A 23,721-nucleotide genomic window follows, 5' to 3' on the forward strand; every position below is an offset into this window, starting at 1 on the left:
ATAATTACACTGTAAATTATTACGTGTTAACAAGGCGCGAGGCTTAAATTGTAGACGGCTGGCTTTATGAGCCCAAGTTGGTGGGTGGTTCGATCCCGATTCGTTTCGGTGCTTGCATACACCAGCCACATGGCCGTGGATTTAGCCTATCGGTACGTGATAGAACTCAGGTGAGACAACATTTATGTCCGCTTGGCGTCTCAGTATTATTATTATTATTATTATTATTATTATTATTATTATTATTATTATTATTATTATTATTATTATTATTATTTCACCACTGCTTGATTGAATGGTCAACTTACTGACCTTCGATTCAAAGAGCCTGAGTTCGATTCCTGGCCGGGCCAAGAATTCGAACGTCGTGTGGTTTATTCATCTGGCTCGGGGACTCTGTTCGTCTTAATACGTTTCTCAGAATTTTCCTGTCTTGTTTATCAATTTTTTAATTGTGACCTGCCACTAATTATCAGAATTTCGGATGCATTAAGTGCGTCTGGTTTGATGACTGCGTTGTAGTGTCTTGATTTTGCATTTATTATATAGATTTTTGTTGTATCTGCCAGGTGATTTTCTAAGCTCTTTGGAGTTTAGAAGTTCCTTCCTTTGTTAACTTCCTGATTTAACCCTCCTGGTTGAATAATTTTACCTAGATATTAGAATTTGTATACCTGGAAGACCTTTCCAAATTTCGAGGTAAATGGTTGTGGAATTTTGATCTAGTTTCCTCCATATACTGCGTCAATTCCTCGTGAACAGGCGAGATTTTCATCTGAAGACGTGGAGCAAAGTTCTCTGCGAAACGTAGGGAATTTCAAATCGTTTTTCTTGAAACGGAAAAAGCCCAAAAGCGTATTATAATGTTTATAACATAAATATAGGCTATACCAATTCGATTAATATATTTCTTTCTTTCTTAATCTGCTTACCATCCAGGGTTGGCTTTTCCCTCGGACTCAGTGAGGGATCCCACCTCTGCCGCCTCAAGGACAGTGTCCTAGAGCTTCATACTTTGCGTCGTTGGATACAACTGGGGAGGATGACCAGTACCTCGCCCAGGCGGCCTCACCTGCTATGCTGAACAGGGGCCTTGTTGGGGGATGGGAGGATTGTAAGGGATAGACAAGGAAGAGGGAAGGAAGCGGCCGTGGCCTTAAGTTAGGTTCCATCCCGGCATTTCCCTAGAGGAGAAGTGGGAAACCACGGAAAACCACTTCCAGGATGGCTGAGATGGGAATCGAACCCACCTCTACTCAATTGACCTCCCGAGGCTGAGTGGATCCCGTTCCAGCCCACGTACCACTTTTCAAATTTCGTGGCAGAGCCGGGAATCGAAACCGGGCCTCCGGGGATGGCAGCTAATCACACTAACCACTACACCACAGAGGTGGACCGATTAATATATTGATTGTAAAATTTCATTTATACTTAGTCATTTTTTAAAGTTTTCGGATTATTTTACTGACTTTTTGCCGTCATTTTATAGATTATTTTAAATACTTTTATGTCATCTAAATCCTGGCCCTGATTATTATTATTATTATTATTATTATTATTATTATTATTATTATTATTATTATTATTATTATTATTATTATTATTATTATTATTATTATTATTGATATTGAATTTTCACGACCGCATTGTAATCGAAACCGACTTTCAACCTATTAAGTCATATTACGTACATTTAGTACGAGTTGAAAGAGCCTCCGTGGCTCAGATGGCAGCGCGTCGGCCTCTCACCGCTGGATACCGTGGTTCAAATCCCGGTGAATCCATGTGAGATTTGTGCTGGGCAAAGCGGAGGCGGGACAGGTTTTTCTCCGGGTACTCCGGTTTTCCCTGTCATCTTTCATTCCAGCAACACTCTCCATTATCATTTCATTCCATTTATCACTCATTAATAAATCACCTTGGGAGTGGCGACCCCATTGTAATAAGAGCCTATATATGTTTCATTCATTACATCCCCGACCCGGTCAATGACTGGAAAACAGGTTGTAGGTTTTCATTTTCAGTACGAGTTGAAATCGGGAGGTTGTGGGTTCGGATCCTACTGGTGTCCGGTTGGCTATTTTTGTTCTGTACTTAACCTCTCCAACACGTACTAAATGTACGTAACACGACCTAATATGTTGAAAGTCGAATTCGATTATTATTATTATTATTATTGTATGTTCGATAACTCACTCTATTTTATCTAGCTTCATTTTATCCTTAAATCTGTACTCTATTTTCTTATTTTATGCAGTGCATGCTTTATTCTTCGTGATAACGAAATGAACCATCAACCCTGTCACTCTTCTTTTTCGGAAGAGAATATCAGTAGCAGACTAGTGTGATTGTTCCATCTTCAAAGAAAATTACACGCCAGCTGCCTAACAAATGCACTTCCTTCATAACAAGTGGCAATAAATATGTAAATAACTTGTCGACAAACAAGCTTTAAAAAAGAACAAAAGAAGGATTTTGCCTGCAAGGAAGATGTCCTCAGAGGAAGAGAACCGTAAAATAAAGTATATGACATCTATATTAGAGGATAACACCAAGTCCAGTTCACAGCTCTTGAGATCCACCCCGCTCCTTATAATCGTGAAACAGGGCCGCGATATATCACCGGACACAGCTACTGTACACTCCGGGGAACTGATATAAATGGCCGGGGAAACTAACAGAGTGACCGGAATTAGACCCCACAGCTTCACACGGAAGTCAAGAAAGAGGCTATAATTCTTAAAAGAATAGTTGATATTTATTTTATTTAACTCATTACTAAAATGTAGACCTTTATAATATCTACATAAGTTACGTCATTTTCATATAATAAACATACCTTCCAGTTTTATTTCAATGAACTGTAAATATGTCTGGGTTAAACGTTAACTGATGGCGATGCGATGAAAAATATCCAAGTTGTTACACTAAACGTTAATGAGAAAAACATGTCGATAAACATCTGCTGCTACTGCATTACTACGACCTTAATTTTGGATAATAATCATCGTATTCTACAATATTAGGATTCCTTAATTTTATTTTATTAAGTAAAATATTTATTTTAGTTCAGTTAGTATCGTATACACCTTTCTTCGCTCAATTATTAATATCCATATGTGCATTATTATTATTATTATTATTATTATTATTATTATTATTATTATTATTATTATTATTATTATTCGTTTAAGCCTACTGAGGATCACGGTGCTCGTGTCTACTCTTCGGTAAAGTTGTTGCCTTCTTATTCTTCCAAAACTCCTTCATTTGCTGACTATGAGTCAGCTTTTTCTCCTCTGTCCACTTAGTTCCTGTAGTCTTCTTACTTATAAGGCACGTTGGAAAAACTACCTGTCGGATAGTTTGACGGATCAGTAGTCGGTCATAAGTATGTCCCAGTGGGATATCTAGTTATCCATACCCAACTTAACTGACGTGATCCATTTGTTCTTAGAAGCCTTGCCTCTTCCTGTTACTGTGAATATCCTGTTGGTGAGTCTTCCGGAATTCAGACGGGCCAAGTCTCCATAAAAGTTCAAGAGCCTTTTCGTTATAGACGTGACGATGTCCTCCTGGTGTTCATACAGTTCATCACTATGGCGGATTCTGTAAATGCCTCTTTTCTCTCTGATTGGCCCTAACATCCTCCTCAACATCTTCCTCTCTTTTAATTCCAGCTTTCTGAGAAGGGGTAGTGATGCTGAAGTTGCCGAAATAGATTCCTTATGAAAGTTCTCAATTTGGTCAACGTACATCAAAACAACACCGTAACCTACATGCCCACATCCTTGTCAGAATACGTACCTAGTCTTGCGGCAGCGTTCCAGCTCCCTGATAAGGCTCAAACCATGACACATATCAGTTAGCTGGTTCTCGACACCAGGGGAGATGAACATGACTTATATTTGAATAACTGTTCTATAGATGATAGGCGTATATTTCGCTAACGTAAGAAATAGGAGAAAAGTAATCTCAGAAGCTTTGCAATCAAAGTGTTGTTCGTAACGTCTAACGTCCTTCTGGAAGGATGCTTATAAAAAATCAAACGTAGAACATCGGTTATTTTTGTGTAATCCCGTATGACTGGTTAGTCTGTTCAAGGAACCTCCTGAGATGCCACAACATTGATCATTTCCACAAACAATACGACCAAGGTGTGTCATTCACTATTACTAACCCGCTGTTTTAAATTACTTCTGGAAAAGCCGAGTCAACAATGAAGAATATTGCACGGCTATTCTGTTAGCGTGTGTTGTGTGGACAAGGTGAACAGGTGCAAATTCAGTCAATACTTCAAAAACACACACAATAAATGAATATTTTCGCATCTCTGCACACATCCTTCTAGAAGGGAATCAGCCTTATCTGGGTTTGTGATTACCTTTCCCTTCGGCATTTAAAAGATCCTTGCTGACACATATGGTGCTTAGCCGACGAAATTAACACTCAGACATATATTTTTTTTTTTTTTGCAATTTGCTTTACGTCGCACCGACATAGATAGGTCTTATGGCGATGGTGGGACAGGAAAGGCCTAGGAGTGAGAAGTAAGCGGCCGTGGCCTTAATTAAGGTACAGCCCCAGAATTTACCTGATGTGAATATGGGAAACAACGGAAAACCATCTTGAGGGCTGCCGACAGTGGGGCTCGAACCCACTATCTCCCGGATGCAAGCTCACAGTTGCACGGCCAACTCACCCAGTCAGACACAAATCGCCCAACGGAGTTTCTCTGTCATCTAGCAAAGTAACATGAAGCGTTAAAATAGCGACGCAGGCAGCCTAAATGACGTCAAATCAAAATGCCTGTACATGGCAACTGAAACCATTCGATCATTTTTAATATGCATCAAAGCAACAATATCGTGTAATGAGAAAGCATTCTGTATCATAAGTAAGTATTTCCGAACTTAATATCATATTAAAATTGTGTAGCTGAAAATAGCATAATATGTTAAACACAGTTCAACGGAATTGTGCTTCTGAAGATCCTCGGTTCAGTTATGGGCTCTTAAGCGCTGGAAGTGAGTGCTCTCACGGTCAATCTTGCAAAATCAACTGAGAATAGATGGACTGTAATACAATCCTCTACCAGAATGATTTTCATTGATTTCCCACTTTAACTCCAGGTAAATTCCCGAATGGTATGGTAACATTCCTCCACTAGCCTATCCCTTCCTAATTTCTATCCTTCAAAATGGCCCTCGTTTTTCCTTGTAGGATTGGCCAACCGGGTGAAGGGTCAGTTCTCCTCTCCAGTCGTAACCAAGATTCAGGGTGTGTGTCAAGTTGGGACACTGCCATGGCTGTATTGTGGTGCTATCCCTCACTGAGTCCAAACCCAGAGGGGAAATGGCACAACGTCACTTACATATAAATTTAATCATCTACTGGACGTTACTGTTGCTGATGCTCGAATCATTAACATTCAATGGAGACATAGTAAAGTTGCTCTTTTATGGCCGTTGGCGGTTATAATGAAACCGAGCTCGATAGCTGCAGTCGCTTAAGTGCGGCCAGTATCCAGTATTCGGGAGATAGTAGGTTCGAACCCCACTGTCGGCAGCCCTGAAGATGTTCCGTGGTTTCCCATTTTCACACCAGGCAAATGGTGGGGCTGAAGGCCACGGCCGCTTCCTTCCCACTCCTAGCCCTTCCCTGTCCCATCGTCGCCATAAGACCTATCTGTGTCGGTGCGACGTAAAGCAACTAGCAAAAAAAAGTTATAATGAAAAGCAAAGAACAAAAATGTTATCGATAGGTACATAAGAAAAATGAATACAGCTATTTTCTATAAAAGTGTAGATTTGGAAACAGTGAGAGAAAACACGAATTTCCATGTGCATGTTGTTGATGCCATATAGCACAAGAAAGAGCTCATGTACAAAAAGGGAAGACGAAACAATAAAATAGAAAACCATTTGGGCAGGAAATGGAATACACACATATCCCCGCTCAATGTGAAGCTTCCATGAGCCAATATTTCTCAAGAGGGATCCAATAGTTCAGCATGAAACATGGACTGCAAGTACAGTGCAATATGCTACGCACCAAGACGGCTATTCAATTATTGGCTCAAAAAGAATAAGTTGTATACAGATGTGGAGAAATGTAATAACAAGATACTTTCATAAACATAATGCGCCGTTCCCGCGTCCAGGTCGAGCCGCTAGCTTGATATATCTTAATTTCTCACTTCTCAAAATTTATGGGCTGTGGGTACCGCAATCGAGAAAAGATCGCCGGCTTATGCTTGCAGGAAAAACCTAATCTACGCAGTGAACGTCTCCTACCCGTAATTTGATTAGTTTCCACATTTGGCTCATGAAAATATAAAATAATCATCACTTACTTCTAATACTTATTCCAAGAAGTCATTGAAAGAGTGCTTCAGTTTTACAATACAATATTTCTTTGAAAATGAAAATAAAACTTGAGGAGAATAATTAAATGTTGAATTTTCTTCGAGAAAGTAGGTAAGAAATAACTATATAATATCTCGGAAATGTCTTGGAAATAATAGATTGAAAGTATTAGGTTGAAAATATTGGATGCATCTAATTGAATGAAGGGAAATATATATCAGATTACGTTATTTACAACGTCGTCGATTGAGAGTTATCAAATGCATTGGACGCAGATTTCTACGACTGAATTACAAACAAAAATTAGAATCACATCTTTCATCTTATTAACTCTTGTGCGAAATTTCCTACAATCTATCTCGCCTTCATCAAATACTTGCAAATTACATCACAGTACAACAATTTCGCTTCATTGTAACTGTTCATGTTCAATTACGGACAACAGGTTATTCATGAGAAAATGTTTTCAGAAACCATAAAAATATTCAATATGTATTACACTTTTCTAACATTCTTTCAAGATTCTTAGCGATCTCTTCTTGTAGAGAAAGATAATTCATTTAGTTATTATATCCGTCTGGAAAATATGAATAAAATATAATGCCTAAGAATTACTCAAATTATTCTCTTAGTTGTTATTCTTAATTAATTTAAGTGCTTATCTATGTCATAATATGGTACTATTATCTATATCTGACAGTCATTCAACCAGATCATGCTATTTTCAGGTGATCTAGCTTGTACGAGGACTCTATCGATTATTAACAATCTTCAATTGTGAAGAAAAATTACCAGTGATATTGGGTAATGCAGTAAAATAAGCTTCCTAGCTTTGCTAACCTGAGTAAGAATTCTTGTGGTTAGAAGAAACACACGAAAATAGGCTACTTCTATGTTATCTCTCTTATTAGGAATTATTCGATGACCAACCAACTGAATATCAACATAAGAACGTTACTGAGATCGTATTCTACGCTATAAGTGGCTTATTCAAGTATCAACGGTCGATTGAAAACAAATTGTAATCATCTATCATCTCAAAAATACGCACATTGAAACAATATCATCGCTAACATAAACTAAAACTTCACTTGCGATGAAACAATAAATATCACCAACATTATTCATCATAATCTCTTACCATTACTCGCATGTAAAACCATCACTTCACATTATTCATCTCATATAACATTCTACATTACACATCAATTCATTTCAACCTGACGTATATTATTATGCCATCATTGACCACTCACCTGATTATTCCGTTGTATTCTCAATCTTAAATAAATTCATAAATATCACTACATTTTACTATTAAGCCCTCAAAATCTTATATATACGATCTCACTTCTACTCAATTTCATCTCACATATTATACTACAAACCTAGTGACTACCACAACGTCGTATATCATTCACCTAAAGAAGAAAACCTCTTTTCACTTAATATTGACAGCATTACGAACGGAATACCAAATTATCACTAGTTAACTGCCTCCTATATATGGATTTGACGGCTATGTCAGATGATTGCCTACCAACCTCTAACCTATTTATAGAAGACGTCTTCTCATATGTTATTACTCCTACGATATTAATTAAGACAGCACTTTCAAAAGAAATGAATTTCATTTACAATAACAACTCCAATGACTTTTCTTTCTCTGTATTCCCTCGTTGTCATCACATGTCCCTGTGGTTAGACATGCAGGCTTGGTTCACGGCATTTCCCTCATCTATTTGGGAACTTTAGGGACAGTCTCGGTCGGTTACCGGTCATTATGGGTTGGATCCGTCATCTCGTGTCGCCATAATCTAGGTAGCTGTGCCTCCTCTTCCTTAGTGCATGATGTTCTTGGTCTCTTGCGCACTACAAACAGAACAATACGTCAGCATGGTTCATTTCGTCATCTTACACATATAGCCTCCTATAATCTATATATCATACAGAAATACCGCTTCTTAAAAATGATCTTTGGGTTACTCTAAGAGTTGTAATGTATCTACGAATATTTCAATTGAGCTCTGCTAGTAAACGTTTTTCTTTTCTCTTTCGCTGTGCTGATATCACTGATATGTGGCCTCTCAAGGTCAATTATACCGGCTAACACGTCGTTTTATAAAGATATCGTGACGTAGTAGTACGGAAGTCTTTTTACTCTATAGGGACAGTTTCAGTTTTCGAAGTGAAATATTATTCAGCGCCGATATCTCACAAAATAAATCGTGGACAGTAACCCTTATCTATGTAATGTCTGAAACTTCGTCTAGAGGATATTGTTCTTCCTCTCGAGTAGTTCTGGATGAGGTTCTCCTTCTGTACCTTCAGTGAGAATCGAATATTATATTCCAATAATAAATTTTAACAATCTTCTTGCATTCTATGCTCCTTTTTCATCACGTACCTGACGAAAATAGTACTCCTTTGACATGTAGGAATATTCTGACGCTTTACCAATGACGTTCTAATGGCTCAAGCTCCATTTTTGTTCCAATTAGACCTGCTTGGGAACAGTGAAATGGCACAATAATTAACTGGCAGTTTCTTGCAGACTTCGCCCGCAATATATTATGTTGTTCATTATTACTTATTCTGACGAATCTACTTCAATAATCTCGGGAAAATGAAACAGTGTGGTTCTCTCAGTTTCCTCATTAACGACCGGCGATCAAGCGTTAAGTAGTTTCACTCGCCCTTCCCCTCGACAGTAACCATATTTATGACTGTCTACACTCACCTCTGTTGTGACCAACAGCAGATGGCTCTTGACCAATTACACGTTTGCTTCGTCAATGACAGCCCCCGTGGAGTACTTCAAAAGCATGCTGGTCTTGCAGGCGGCTTGCTTGTCTGGTCTCCAGTGTTACACAGCTGCACGCAGTTCTGCCCATTCTCACTGCTCGCTCTTAGAGGCTGAATAGTTAAAACAGAGAGTTGACAACGCTGTCCCTCGAGTTGGGGAAATCCTGGCACTCCGCGGACAAGGAATGTAAACAGAGCCGGCCAGCTAGGCTTCAAAAGCGTGCCGGTCGTTAACGAGAAAATTACAAGAACTATACACATGAACTGTTGTGGTAATAGAATGTAATATATCAACAAGCACTGGAAAATACATCACGAATAGGTTACCATTTTTCCTGTACTTGGGAAACATTTTTGAATTTATTGCGAATTATTGACATCGATTCCTTATTTTTGTACATCTTTTCTAATTGCGAAATCATGAATCCAGTACTGTAGGATGAACAATACAACGTGGAGCGTAAATGTGTACATTCCTCTGAGCTCCAACCATGGACCAAGCTACATAACATTTAGCACTGGTAGAAACATGGAGTTTCCATATTAATCCTTGCTATTTTCAGCGATTGTCCTTGGGCCTTGTACACAGTCTTCACGAAAGCTTCGTTACTCTGATGTAGTACTGTCTCATAATACCAGCAACAGCTCCTACTACTAAGGACGTAGGTATGATTTCTCCAGATGATGATCATCTTCGCCATGGACGCATTACGTGCCGGCAGTGAGAGGACTCCCAAGAACCACTCAGCAAAGGCTCTTCTTGTCCAAAGGAAGTATTCCTTCCACCTCTGAAGGCTACGACTAAAGTGACTAAAACGAATAATGGAATCCAGTTGTAAAACAGCAGGCCTTAAAGAGACAAAGAAGCGTCTTTTGAGGACGGCGTCGACGGGAGATGGCACCGCATGTACGCAGTTATTAAAAGTTAGCCCCACCATGTTGTGGGCACTGTCTCTTATAGAGCTAGAGGGAAGTCGAACGGGACATCTTGAGATGTGGTTATGGTTGAACATTTCCACTTTCCAACAGAGGTGAGCTTTTTGAAATATCTTCGAAACGGTTGAATTTACGGACTTAAAATATTGTTTACGGGGTCCCTCCAGGATGTCGAACATCGTTTCTCGCAGTGCAAAATGAGTTGCGTTTGTTCCTTCTACGACAACTTCGATATTTTGTCGATTATATGGACTTTTCATTTTTTACCCCCTTACAATTGGAGTTAAATTCTGAGTTTGACAATATAACTACATATACGACCCGTTCGGGTGCCTCATGCGCTTTGGTGTGAATGTTGGTACTGATTAATCTAGGCGTGTAGATTTGTATAACAAACAAACCGCCTTACTTTCGGTTTGGGGAAAATAGATTAGTTCCGTATATCACACGCAGAATATTAGTCTTATGATACCATGTCCGTGAGTTTGATTGTGGCCAAGGTTGTTGATTGTTGAAGGGGTATAGGAATTCTTGATACTCCATGTCATAACTGGAGACATTTTACAGATCTCTGGTGGTTCACCTTGTTTCTTCACCTTCATCTTCGCCATGAACATATATATGCCGGCAGAGAGAGGACTCCCAATAATCACTCAGCAAAGGCTCTTCTTGTCCGAAGGAAGTTTCCCTCCACTTCTGTCTCTGTACCACTGGGATGTCTTTCTTCCTCAAAGCGGTTTCAGCAGTTCGATACCACCTTGCACTTGGGGATCTTTGGCCTATCCTTGGTTCTGCGTTGGAAAGAGCTTTCTGTACAGCATTTTCCTTACATTTCATGCGACATTAGGGAGTTAAGCGATATTTTCCCCTTAGTGTCTCATAAGGGAGCGATAATCAGTGACATTATCGCTAGATTCTAAGGCAGCCGTGGATATAGTCCCAATTACAGCATGTACGATATTTGAAATGGAAAATAAAATTCCTGTAGTTTGGATTTCACACTGAACTGAACGTCTCGTGACTATTATCACAGTATCAACAGTCCCTTAAATTTACAAGCTTGCGTATTTCTTCACTTTATTTTGTTCATATTTCTCTTCTTGTTTTACCTATCCACTTCTAGGTTTGCGAAGCCTTCGGAATTTGGTATTTTCCCTCCTTTCGTAGAATTTTCCTTTTATATTCTCATTCACTGAGGGGCTGCCTGGCCGAGGCGGTAAAGGAGTGCTCGGTTCGTCCGGAAGGACGTGGGTTCGAATTCCCCGTCAGGAAGTCGTACAATTAAGAAACGAGATATCCACTTCCGGAGGTGCATCTGGCCCTGAGGTTCACTCAGCCTACACCAAAATGAATACCAGGTTAATTCCTGGGGGCAAAGGCGGCCAGGCGTAGAGCTAACCACTCCACCCCATCACGTGCCGAGGTTAACAATGGTGGAAGCCTATACCTTCCACTCCTCCAAGGGCCTTCATGGCCTGTACGGAGGTGATTTTGCTTTGCTTTGCTATTCTCATTCATTGGGGATTGTGATTGTCCTTCTTTTTCCTGATATTCATGTTGAGAAGGACCAGCAACCACTTTGGGTTAGCCCTTATAAACTGTTGAATAATCTGTATAAACTTAACGATGTTTGACATATTTCATTTTCCAACTAATTTCCATTTCTAACGATAATATTAAATTTTGCTTCTAAATGTTATCCTTTGCATTGCCATATTGTTGCGGAAACAAAGCTCTACCACTAAGGACACCGTAACGTTGATCAAGGGACAGGCTGCTATTTGCACTTCATCTAGCTAAACAGCAGTCGCCTTGACAAACCAAGATCCTAAATGGTCTATATGTGCCACGGAGTGTGTTTTGTTTTTCCATTAACGTGCATGGTTGTTAACAACAACAGTAACAGTTATGTCGTGGATCAAGTTAGTAAAAGATTATGATTAGAGAAACGTGGACAAAATGAATATTAACTTCTACATTCCTGCAGGACATGCTAGAGTTTTTAGGCCTGTATACGTGTATACAAAGCTACTACCATTAGTCCTATTTGTTTATTATCGATAGCCTCGGGAAAGGAAGTAAACCCCACGAGACACCCCTTCGTTGATCCTCCCTTGTGTTTAATTAAGCTATGCTTCAATCGCTTCATTACACGTATTGTAATGCCAGTGATAATTCGGCATTTATTCGGCAATTGATCGTTAATGTAATATTTATCTAGGAATGCACAATGCTGAACAGTCATCCTGTTTTTTCACATTCATAAATAAATGCATTAATTAATTAAATAAATAAATACATAAATGAATAAATAAATAAATAAATAAATAAATAAATAAATAAATAAATAAATAAATAAATAAATAAGTAAATGACATTGTTTTCAATGTAACCACTTCCACATGTGACACGTAACAAATATGATCCAATACCGAGTCAGTTAGAACACTTTCTCTTGGATAATAAGTAATTTGTTCGTTTCGTTCTATGCAAGTTATTCAATGAATGTAGAAATAGAAATAGAAATATATTTATTTAAAGTTGATTACAAGTAGGACCAGAGGTCCCTTTGGCTGTAACTAACTGCCACTTTAACTTAAATGTATCACCTAACATACAAAATCTAATGAAAGAATACATAAAAAGCGTAAGATACATTTTCCTACAGAGGATATAAGAATAAGATTAAAAACTAAACATCTAGGAGGTTACAATAATACTTTAACATTTCATAAACATACACTATACTAACAAGGAACAGAAGACGAAACAGAAACCTAAGAATTTTAAAGCCGAGGATGAATTAAGAGTAAAACTGAGCTTCTAAAATGTATCTAGGGGATTATGATATTTCGTACTATTTAATTAATTTGGTGAAAATTCATTTACATGGCTTAATAAGTGGAAAGGTAGCGGTATTTAAGATATTTTTTCTGAGTTCCAACACTACTTTGCTGAATTTCATATAGTTTAAGATCGTTGTATAATTGACAGGCAGTGACAATGAACGACTTACTGCACTTTACCGTACGATGCTGTGGAACCTGAAGGGTGTTAGCTGTAAACCTATTGTCCCGGTCGTGCACTTGACTCATCTGGACAAAGGACTTGGTCAAATATGAGGGAGCATTAGATTTTAAAATTCTCAGAAGTAAACAAGCAGCTGAGTATGATCGTCTATCCCTGAGTTTCAACCACTCTGCGGCTTTGTAGTAAGATGTTACGTGACAGTCTTTACGAATATTGAAGACGAATCGAACACAGGCATTCTGAATACGTTGGAGTTTGCTATTATATTTCTCAGAGATATCGCTGTAAATTACAGTGCCGTAATCTAAAATAGGAAATACCATAGTTTGGATCAGCATCTTTCTCACCGAGAAAGGAAGATACGGCAAGTTTCGTCGAAACTGATGCAATATGCCAGACACTTTCTTGACCAAGTGCTTGGCATGAAAGGTCCAGGACAGAGTGTTATCCATTAGAATACCTAAATTCTTAACACATTCCTGATACTTGACTACAGAACCGTTTACAATTACTGGAGGAATGTCCCTGTTGAAAAGATTTGATAAGTTTCTTCGATATCCTAGAAAAATAGCTAAAGTTTTGTTTTCATTTAATAGTAAATTATGACTTAGTGTATATTGATGTAGTCTTTCTATATCTAGATTTATTTTACTAATACTTTCGACAACACGATTCACAGGAAAATGGTAATAGATCTGTAAATCATCGGCATACATATGATGTCTCGTGTAGCGTAAAACTCTAGGCAGATCGTTTATATACAGCGAAAACAAAACGGGACCCAACACGGAACCCTGAGGGACGCCAGAATGCACACTAGACCACTTAGAAAAATTTTGTTTGTCAAATACTACACGCTGAGATCTCCCTTTCAAGAATGAAGAAGGTCAACAAGATGTATCGTTATCAAAAATAAGGTTCCTAGAAGGAAACCATAATTTAATTTTATCGATTGCAAGTGTTAAAATTATTTAAGCTTTCTAAGACTTTAGGCTTTTTCAATCGTGAAATTACCAGCGTTTCGCCCCAGTGTAGCTGTAGTGTCTCAATGGTTCACTAGACGCCAGCGTCTTGGAAAGGTGTAGCAATTCAGCTGAGCCCACGATTGAAAAAGCCTAAAGACTTAACCTTGACAGTAACACGTCTATAAATATCGCTTTAGTTACACCACACGTTTCGAAGACTTGCCACTCAAAGCCTATTATTTAAGGTTACGTTTCGGTAGGCGTTATGGTCTAGAAATAGTTCGCACCAATTGCAAGTTTTATCGAATTCGATCATTTTAATTTACAAGGAAACGGAACGACTGAAAATGTACAAGGATTGTTTCAGCTACCATTTCTATATTACCATTTGATATTGAACAGTTTAAAAACTTTCGTAGCAAGAAGCGACTACAATAAAAAATCTGAATTTGATATAGGCAAACGAGAAAAAACATAAAATATGAAAATAGTGTGTCCATGGTAAACGAAAATGTGAGTCCATTAAACATGAATATCCCTATACAAATACTGAAAAAGGAATCAGGATTCAAACACTATCAGTACATACACAATTAAAACACCGAATTTCAGAAACTGAAGCATAAGAGCAGACGGGATAACTCTCCGCTCCCTTTGAGCGCTATATGGCGTTCATTCGCATGACCAGTCATAAAGTCGTATGGTGTAATTTTCAGGGTTAAAGAGCTTAAAATGTATCGTTCTTTGTATGTACAGCATATAACTCACGGAAACACGTGCAGTACGACCTTGGCGCTTGCAGAGTGGGATAAAAAGTCTTTTTCGACCAATATTTCAATCCATCCTGTACGAAGTTTGTTCAAAATGGAGAAGTTCGTAAAAATGGTTTACATTTTTTTCGTCATTGCTGTTGAATGTTCTGCCATGGTTTGTTAAAAGCGACTTCAAAAAATGCTTCTTCATTGAAGTGTTTAAAATCAGTGTATGTGATTAATTTTGGCTTGAATTTGGAGCGCTTTGGAATATGCAGCGTAAACCATGCACTGCCACGGAAGACCGAGAGCGGGCATCTGATCATAAGTCAGGATTCGCTTGGTATTATTAGTGATTATTAGATCGAGGAGCGTATGTGAGTTGGCAACATGATATGTAGAGCGTAGGGGTAGGACTGTCATATTATTGGACGTAAACATCTCAACCAATCGTTTTATTTCTGTAGATTTGTTTGTCGAGTCGTCATTAAAGTCTCCTTAAATTCACATGCGTATACCTGGGTGTTAGGTCCTGTAGGGCTTCCACCAGAGTTTTCATGTTACCAGTCTTCGGCGAACCGGGCGAGTTGGCCGTGCGGTTAGGGCCGTACAGCTGTGAGCTTGCATGCGGGAGATAGTGTTTTCGAACCCCACTGTCGGCAGCCCTGAAGATGGTTTTCCGTGTTTTCCTATTTTCGCACCAGGCAAACGATGTGGCTGTAGCTTAATTAAGACCACGGGCGCTTCCTTTCCACTCCTAGCCCTTTCCTATCCCATCGTCGCCATAATACCTACCTGTGTAGGTGCAACGTATGGCAAATAATTGTAAAAAAAAAGTCTTCGGCGAACGATACACAGTACCAAGCAGCCACTTCGTACCTCAAACAGTGAGTTCAACGAACAATAATTCAGGGCTATGAGAGAAATTACTACGGAATTTAAATAACTTATCACCTTATACTTCACGTCATCCCGTATGTACATCCCGATACCTCCACAGAGCTTATCGGTCCTGCCATTCCTAATTAATGATTCATGAATAACATTGATTCTAAAATATGAAGGGATAAAATGACGCAATCACGACTCGAAGAACGCTATGGCATGCAAATTACAGGTTGAGAATATTTCATGGAATTCTGGGAATTGCGGAAGAATGCTCTGCGCGTTTATATAAGCTGCTTGTGAGGAGGTAGGGAAAGACGGAGGAATGTCTTGAAGGTCTTTAGCGACAGTAGCGCGGCCAGGATTTCAGTTTGGTGCGGGGTGGGGGTGGCGTATTACTGTAGAATTTTATTTTGGTGGGTATCCAAACTTCCAGAGTGTTTAGTTGGTATGGAAGTAAGCAAGCTTAGGCTTCATGGGATTTTAAAATCTTACAATCATTAGCGACGGTAGCTAAGGTTTTAAACAGAATCCGAATCAAAAGAACGTGACTTTCCTTTTCATAAGTTTTGCATGCATCGACTGCGATTCAAGCCTCAGACCTCTTGAGGAAAAGATAGAACCTTTGGAACTGAACTTTCACGCCTCCCAATTATAAAATAGTATAAAATGGTCCATCTTCTTAAAAGTCACTAAAATGGCACAAAATGAGGAACTAAATGCAGTTTTTAATCCTGTCACAGCCTTCCCAACACTGCAACTTAAATACAGCACTGCTCTCAATCGTGGTACAACCCGACAATAGCGACTACACTGTGCCAGGGTCTCCGGGATATTGTTGTTTCCAGAAACCGAGGTACAAAAGCTGACGCGATGACGTAAGCTTGCAACTGTTTCTAGCCGTCGCCCACGTTATCTCGGTGGTCACGTTCCGGCCCCCTACAGAGTAATCCCTTGCTAATTGCCCTTCTCCTCATCTCTTGACATTTGCCAACACGCAAATGTATTCCCAATACTGAGGCCTCTACAGCGGAATATCCCCGCGCATCACAATCTTAAGTGCTTTCCTTTCATTCAAGTTCCTTCAAGCTCCTTCAAACAGTACACACATGGAGAATTATGTATGGCCCTACTGAGCCTTGCTTCTTTGTCGCTACGTTAATTAAACATTTCGGCGTAAGTTCTTAATTTGTCCGTACCATACGTAAAACAACGGCTGATCCTCTCTCTAGTTTCAGGAAATATTTTTTAGGAAATTCCTTGACTATACACTATTCGCCACGACAGGTTATTTATGTAATAGGTATACAACTGATAGGGAATCTGCCACCTGGGCAAAAGGCCTTAATGCAGATCAGTGGTGATTGATGCAATTGACAGAAATGTAATAATTACAAAGAGATGAAGATGAAAGCAGAAAAAAGAAGGGAAGTATTGTTGCAGCAAGGAGACATAGCCTTTACACGAACAAAAGGATAATAGAAGAAGAAGAAGAAGAAGCATGAAAACAACAGAGCAATGGAAATCAAGAAATAATAAGGAAATATGCCAGAACATAAAAATAGAACAGAAATTTAAAAAATGGTATTTTTGACATATGTGCGTTATTAATATGATTGATAAATATATTCGAATATCTTTGGGAGAAAAAGTCAACAACGAGCTTGATACAAGAGGTCAAGAAATATTTAGAAAAAAATAAAATAAGGGAAGAGGAAGGTATAGAAAAATTTTAAAGAGAAAGTTTTAAGACTGGAAGGATTCTAAACAAGAATTAAAAGGAAACCCGGTCCAAAGAGGTCTGATGAGAGAAAATTAAATCAGAGTGCAATAATTAAGAAATACTGGAAAGAACGGAAGGGGCAATGACAAGTAAGGATTAATTTAAATTGGATCGTGGTCCCTATCAGGTCTCGTCATATAATAATAATAGTAATAATAATAATAATAATAATAATAATAATAATAATAATAATAATAATAATTGAAAGAGAAGACATAGGGCAGAAACAAGAAACAAACCATTATCTGTCAATATAACACGCCTCAAATGAGATGAAACAGGTATAATGGACAGTATCGGCATGACATCATATACAGAGATACGGTGGACGTGCTCTACTACGGGAGTTTCATCTTCTCAGTGGGTGGCTCCAGATATATTGGCGCTGGAAGACGTCCCTATACAAGGCAATAAAATGGATGCGTTTGTCATCGCAGAAAGTCGCAGAAGAACATAACATTCGGATGGATCCATAAAAGAAACAGAGACAGGAAGCGAGAATTGAAGAGTAAAGGAGATGTTTTCGCAAGATGTGGCCAAAGCCTGAAGTTTTATTTATACTGAAGGAAGGTAGCTTAATGCTGTCTCCAGCAATAAATATAATTTACTTTACTTCTGCACTTCAGGTGGTGAAGAACAGATAGAACAATATGGCGTATGGTAAGATATAGTCGCAAGAAATACTTTCCATTCTTCCATTCTTTTATGTACAATAAAACACCCTTTTTGTCTCATATTTAAAGGGCTGCTTTGAAATAAACAAATCCGTCTACTCTCGTATATAATTTGATTGAATTTTCCTTCAGAATTTTTCCCTATTAAGTACGTATGATGTACAATTTACAAGACGTTCGTACACTCATGCTCATAAAAACCAGAACACTTTGAAAGACTAGAGATAGGAAGTTATATACACATGACATATGCATTAGTATGTTCTGAAGAAACGATTAGCATTGGAACCATGTCGACCCTCAGGTTCAAGGTCCACATCGATATCTCGTCACTCCACCATCGACTGATAAAATGTGCATGGGGCTCTCGTTGCTGCTATAAATCGAAGGTAATGGATCAGCGTAACTTGATAAAACGTGCAGGATGTTTCGCAGACGTATGCGAGACCGTACCGTCAAATGAGTGAGTTTGAAAGAGGGCGCATAGTCGGCATGAGAGAACGTGATGCATCCATCCGCGAAATTGATGCTCGTGTGGGACGAAGTATGTCGGAAGTGCAACGGGTGTGTACAGAATGGTTCACAGAAGGCCGTAGAACATGACGAGATGGGTCTGGTCGCACTACGCAGACCACTTCCCAAGACTATCAACACCTCATACGAATGGCATTGCAGGGCAGAACTGCGTCCTCCTCGGCTCTAGCGCAACGGTGGAACAGTGTAATACATCGTAAACTATCAGGAGTGTGGCGGTCCGTCGTCGTTTGTTACGGTCTGGGCTACCGGCCGGTCGTCCACTTCTCCGCCTACCTTTGACTAATGTGCATAAACATGCTAGACTGAAATGGTGTATGTAATGACGTCACAGCAGATAGTGTTTTTGGACGAATGTAGGATCTGTTTGTTTGAATATGGTGGCCGCATTTTGGTTCGCCGCAGGCAGGAGAAGAAGCATCACATTGACTGCATTCGCATAAGACACACAACGCCAACTCAAGGCCTTATGGTGTAGTGTGCTATTGGGTACAACCGCAAAGCGCAGTTGGTGCGTGTCCAAGGCTCTGTGACCAGTTTGACCTACGTGAATGACATCCAGCCATACCCTTTCTGCACGACACCCCAGATGCCATATTGCAGCAGGACAATGCGCAAACACATGTTGCTGCACGAACACGTGCCTTCTTGTTGACACATGATGTCAGATTGTTGCCTTGGCCGGCCCGATCACCGGACTTGTCGCCAATCGAAAATGTGTGGGATATGGTGAAACGACGGGTGCAGCGCTGTGACCCAATGCCAACAACCAAAGCTGAACTGTAGAACTCTGTTTTACCAATAGAGAGTGCTTTTCTCGTCTGCCGGGCTATCTTTCGCAGGCCCGGCTCTGGCTACACGCCGATCAAGCCCCGGGGATGTTCCTTTTACCCAACATGCTGCAAATAACGCGACTTCTGAAGTGATTTTAATGTGATGGAATGATGCAGATGCTGCCAATGATCTGTACAGGGCACTGTACGGTTTCAATACAGTGGACCGGTTAATTTCGCTATTTCGTGAGTTAGATTTATAATGATAATAATAATAATAATAATAATAGTAATAATAATAATAATAATAATAATGTTATTTGTTATACGTCCCACTAACTGCTTTTACGGTCTTCGGAGACGCCGAGGTGCCGGAATTTAGTCCCGCAGGAGTTCTTTTACGTGCCAATAAATCTACCGACACGAGGCTGTCGTATTTGAGAACCTTCAAATACCATCGGACTGAGACAGGATCGAACCTGCCAAGTTAGGGTTAGAAGGCCAGCGCCTTAACCATCTGAGCCACTCAGCCCGGCAGATTTGATTTATAGTCACAATGGCTCAGAAAATGTTGGCAAGAGGACATATACACTTAAAGTCAGACCTCTGCTCATGCTGCTGAATGTAAGGTTTGAATATTCGCTCCACATTCAGAGAATCACTGTGTGGATGATACCTATTATGATGCCTTGTTTTGGTCGCCACGGCTGTAAACAATTCATCAGAAACAAGCCCATTAGGCACGGATATAGGTTTAGGGAAATGACCACGGACAATGGGTACATTATCCAGATTGAACCATACCAAGGTGCTTGAACACCAAAAAAAGAGAGATATCGAAAATTTGGACTCGGGGGAAGTGCAGTTTTTCAGTACTGTGATGTTCCTTGGACCCTAAATACTTATGCCTTGTATCATTTATATTTTGATAACTTTTCATTGTTTGAACTTGTTTGAACTAACAAACAGCAATTTTAAGGCTGCTGGCACAGTCCGTGACAGGGTTCTTCATTGTCCCCTAGTACAGATGCCTGTATTGAAAAAGATGATGAGAGAATCTTTCTATTACAAGACGTTAGAGGGAAAGATTGAGGTGTGCAAACGGAATGATAACAACGTCGTGTCTGCGTGTTCAAATGAAGTTCTCGCTCTTCCATGTCGAAGTGTCACAAGGTTCTCCGAGCAAGACAAAAACATGATTCATTTAAAGCAGCCTCGACTCTTCTCTGCTTACAGCAAACATATGTGTGGTGTAGATCCCTCAGATCACGGCATCTCACTGTACCGAGTAGTCATTAGAGGTAAAAGAATGTTAATTCCGTACTAATAATCTGTACTGACATGGCCGAATAAAATGCTTGGTTCCCTCACGGGAAACCTTGGGATAAGCTGGATCATTTCGCTTCCAGCGGGCGAATAGAAATGGCACTCCTAGAGACTAATAAATAAAGAACCAAAAAATAAGAAGACCCTCTAAGATTAAACACATCGATTCAAGATTTGACGGTTAATCATTCCGCAAAATATTCCAACAACATGTACCACACCAAGGAGTAAATGAGGCAATGTATGCTTATAATAATTATAATAACAATGTTATTTGCTTTACGTCCCACTAACTACTTTTTAAGATCGTCGGAGACGCCGAGATGCCGGAATTTAGTCCCGCAGGAGTTCTTTTACGTGCCAGTAAATCTACCGACACGGGGCTGTCGTATTTGAGCACCTTCAAATAACACTGGACTGAGGCAGGATCGAACCTGCCATGTTGGGGTTAGAAGGCCAGCGCAATGTATGTTATATATTAGGATGTGTTCATGTTGTTCACTCAAGAATAATAACTGTAAATTCACTTATCAGTACCAAAGTAGTACCTCCATTATCCTATCGTCTTACATATAGGTCGGCACATTTTGTAAAAACTAACAAGAGAAGAATAAATCGTTATGCACTTCGATATTTATAGGTAAATCAGAAAAAATAAAATCAGTTCTTCCGAAGTAAAAGAATTCAGCACAATCTAGGACAGGGCCTCTCAAACGCCCAAAATCTCACGCGCGCAAACAGAGTCGCAAGGTTCCTGTGCACAGTGCATCGGTCCCGCTCGGCTCGGCTCGGACCAACGCTTCGTCTCTGGACTACTCGGCTAAGCTCGGCTCAACTCGGCTCGGATTTGGAGTGCATTGGAGCAAGTTAGGAAGAGGGAGACAGGGGGAGCGAGCGAGACAGGCGTGGGGAAGGAGAGAGACAGCGCTATTGCTCCAGATCGAGGAGTGGGGGTCTGCACTCGAGTCAACCAAGCGAAGTCGTCTTTTGCATCGTGCACGGTGCATGCACTGGGCGCATGCACCATGAGAGGCCCTGATCTAGGCTAATAAATGATCTACAAACATTATACAAACACGTAAATCAAAATGTGATAAACGTCCCTAGACATGCTCACAGATTTTATTTTTTTTTAAGTGTTACAGAATATTCCTCGCCTACGAATATGTTTGTTTGACATTTGAACGCTATGTAGTGTCCTTTGATCGAGGGAAACTAAACGTCTTCCTTACTTTATCTCCTGACTTTTATTTTTTTCAGTAGGTCACACAACCCACAATGTTTGACACTACAAACAATTGCCTTGTTTCTTGCTTATGGTAAATTGAAACACCACCTCACTTGACGGCAAATTCCGTTAGGAAGACACGTCTCTGTTTTCTCTAAAGATTATGCAAGATAGTCTGTAAGCGTTGGCTGCTGCAAGGTCTATACTATCTTGAATTATTTGCTAACGATAAATCATTTCCTATTGAGTCCTTGATCTACCAACTCACCTTTACTAGAATCGTTAACAAGCAAATCGGTAGCCGATAGTCGGAAAATTATAAGAAAATTAGTCAGGCTGAGGTCATAATTGACGTATCGGCAGCTTTTTATCATCGAAGGATAAAACGAGAGCAACAAATTCACTGTAAATTACAGTGAGTGATCTATATATTTGTACAACAGAAGTTAAACATTTCAGTATTTAACAATATTTTTAGAAACGAAGGAAAGACAGTTCAGGTCAATATTGACATCAGACAGAATTTCAACTATTTGGAAAATAATAACACATTCACCTACTAGCAAACTTCTGTAATTTTGTACTTCAAACGTGCGGCTGCATATTCCTTTCATAAAACATCATAGAAGCGTTTACCTCATATTAAGTAAACACATCTGAATTACGGAAATGTTTACAATAGTTCAGGAAATTAAATATTGACGTCGTGTGTTGAACTAAAAGTGCAATAACGTGTTCACCACAAAATAATTAAAAAACAGTATAGTAAACATAACATTTCATTTTACCTCTCCTTCAAGTTTTTAGATGTACAACAGTATCGGTTAGTTTAGTAACAGAAAGTAATATAATGATACAAAAGGAAGACAAATGTACTTAATAACAAAAATATAAGGTTTTCACTATGTTTTCTCCTCTTGAGAAATAAAATGCCTGAGTAACTTTGTCGGTTATGATTTGTGAATGGTTAAAATATGAGAAACACATAACTGACTACCGCGTACAGTTTGTGGTTAAATTTCACGAACGACGGGAGATCTCAATAGCTGTTACTACGCATACAATTCTGTACACAAATACTCTATTTTACATTTGTATCGTACTAGTTGATGTACCCCTACTTCGCTACGGAATACTCAAAAAACTGCCTTTGTGGATTTCCCAACTGAATCAACGTAGGACATTACAATGACATCGGTAGGAATGTAGCGATTAAAAGCAATGTTTTTCATACAAAATACCCGATCAAATGAAAAACCGCACATTTTCTCACTTTTAACGAACAGTACTACGCTGCCGATCTAACAGTCCAAAGTTCCAGTGCTGGAATGACCAGGCTGCAGACAGCCGCAAATACTCCTCTGCCATTATTCCGTTATATGAGCACACTGCTCATTCTAATCCGTGCCTCAGAGTAGGGATTGGATAGCTGGAGTGCTATGATGAACCAGTGTGTGACGTACCAGTAGTATCAGAAAAAGTTTGAACCAGAAGAATGGCATGCTAAAGAAGAAAGAGATCTGACTCCCCAGCTACTTCCCGCCAATATTCAGGCGGTATAAAATATTTTACAAATCACAGAGTCGAAAGAAAACTAAATGTGTAGGCCTACAATATAGAAAGCTCATAACACTGATCAACAATAACATTACATTGACCATT

Source organism: Anabrus simplex, chromosome 7 (assembly GCF_040414725.1).
Source record: "Anabrus simplex isolate iqAnaSimp1 chromosome 7, ASM4041472v1, whole genome shotgun sequence".
Lineage (NCBI taxonomy): Eukaryota > Metazoa > Arthropoda > Insecta > Orthoptera > Tettigoniidae > Anabrus > Anabrus simplex.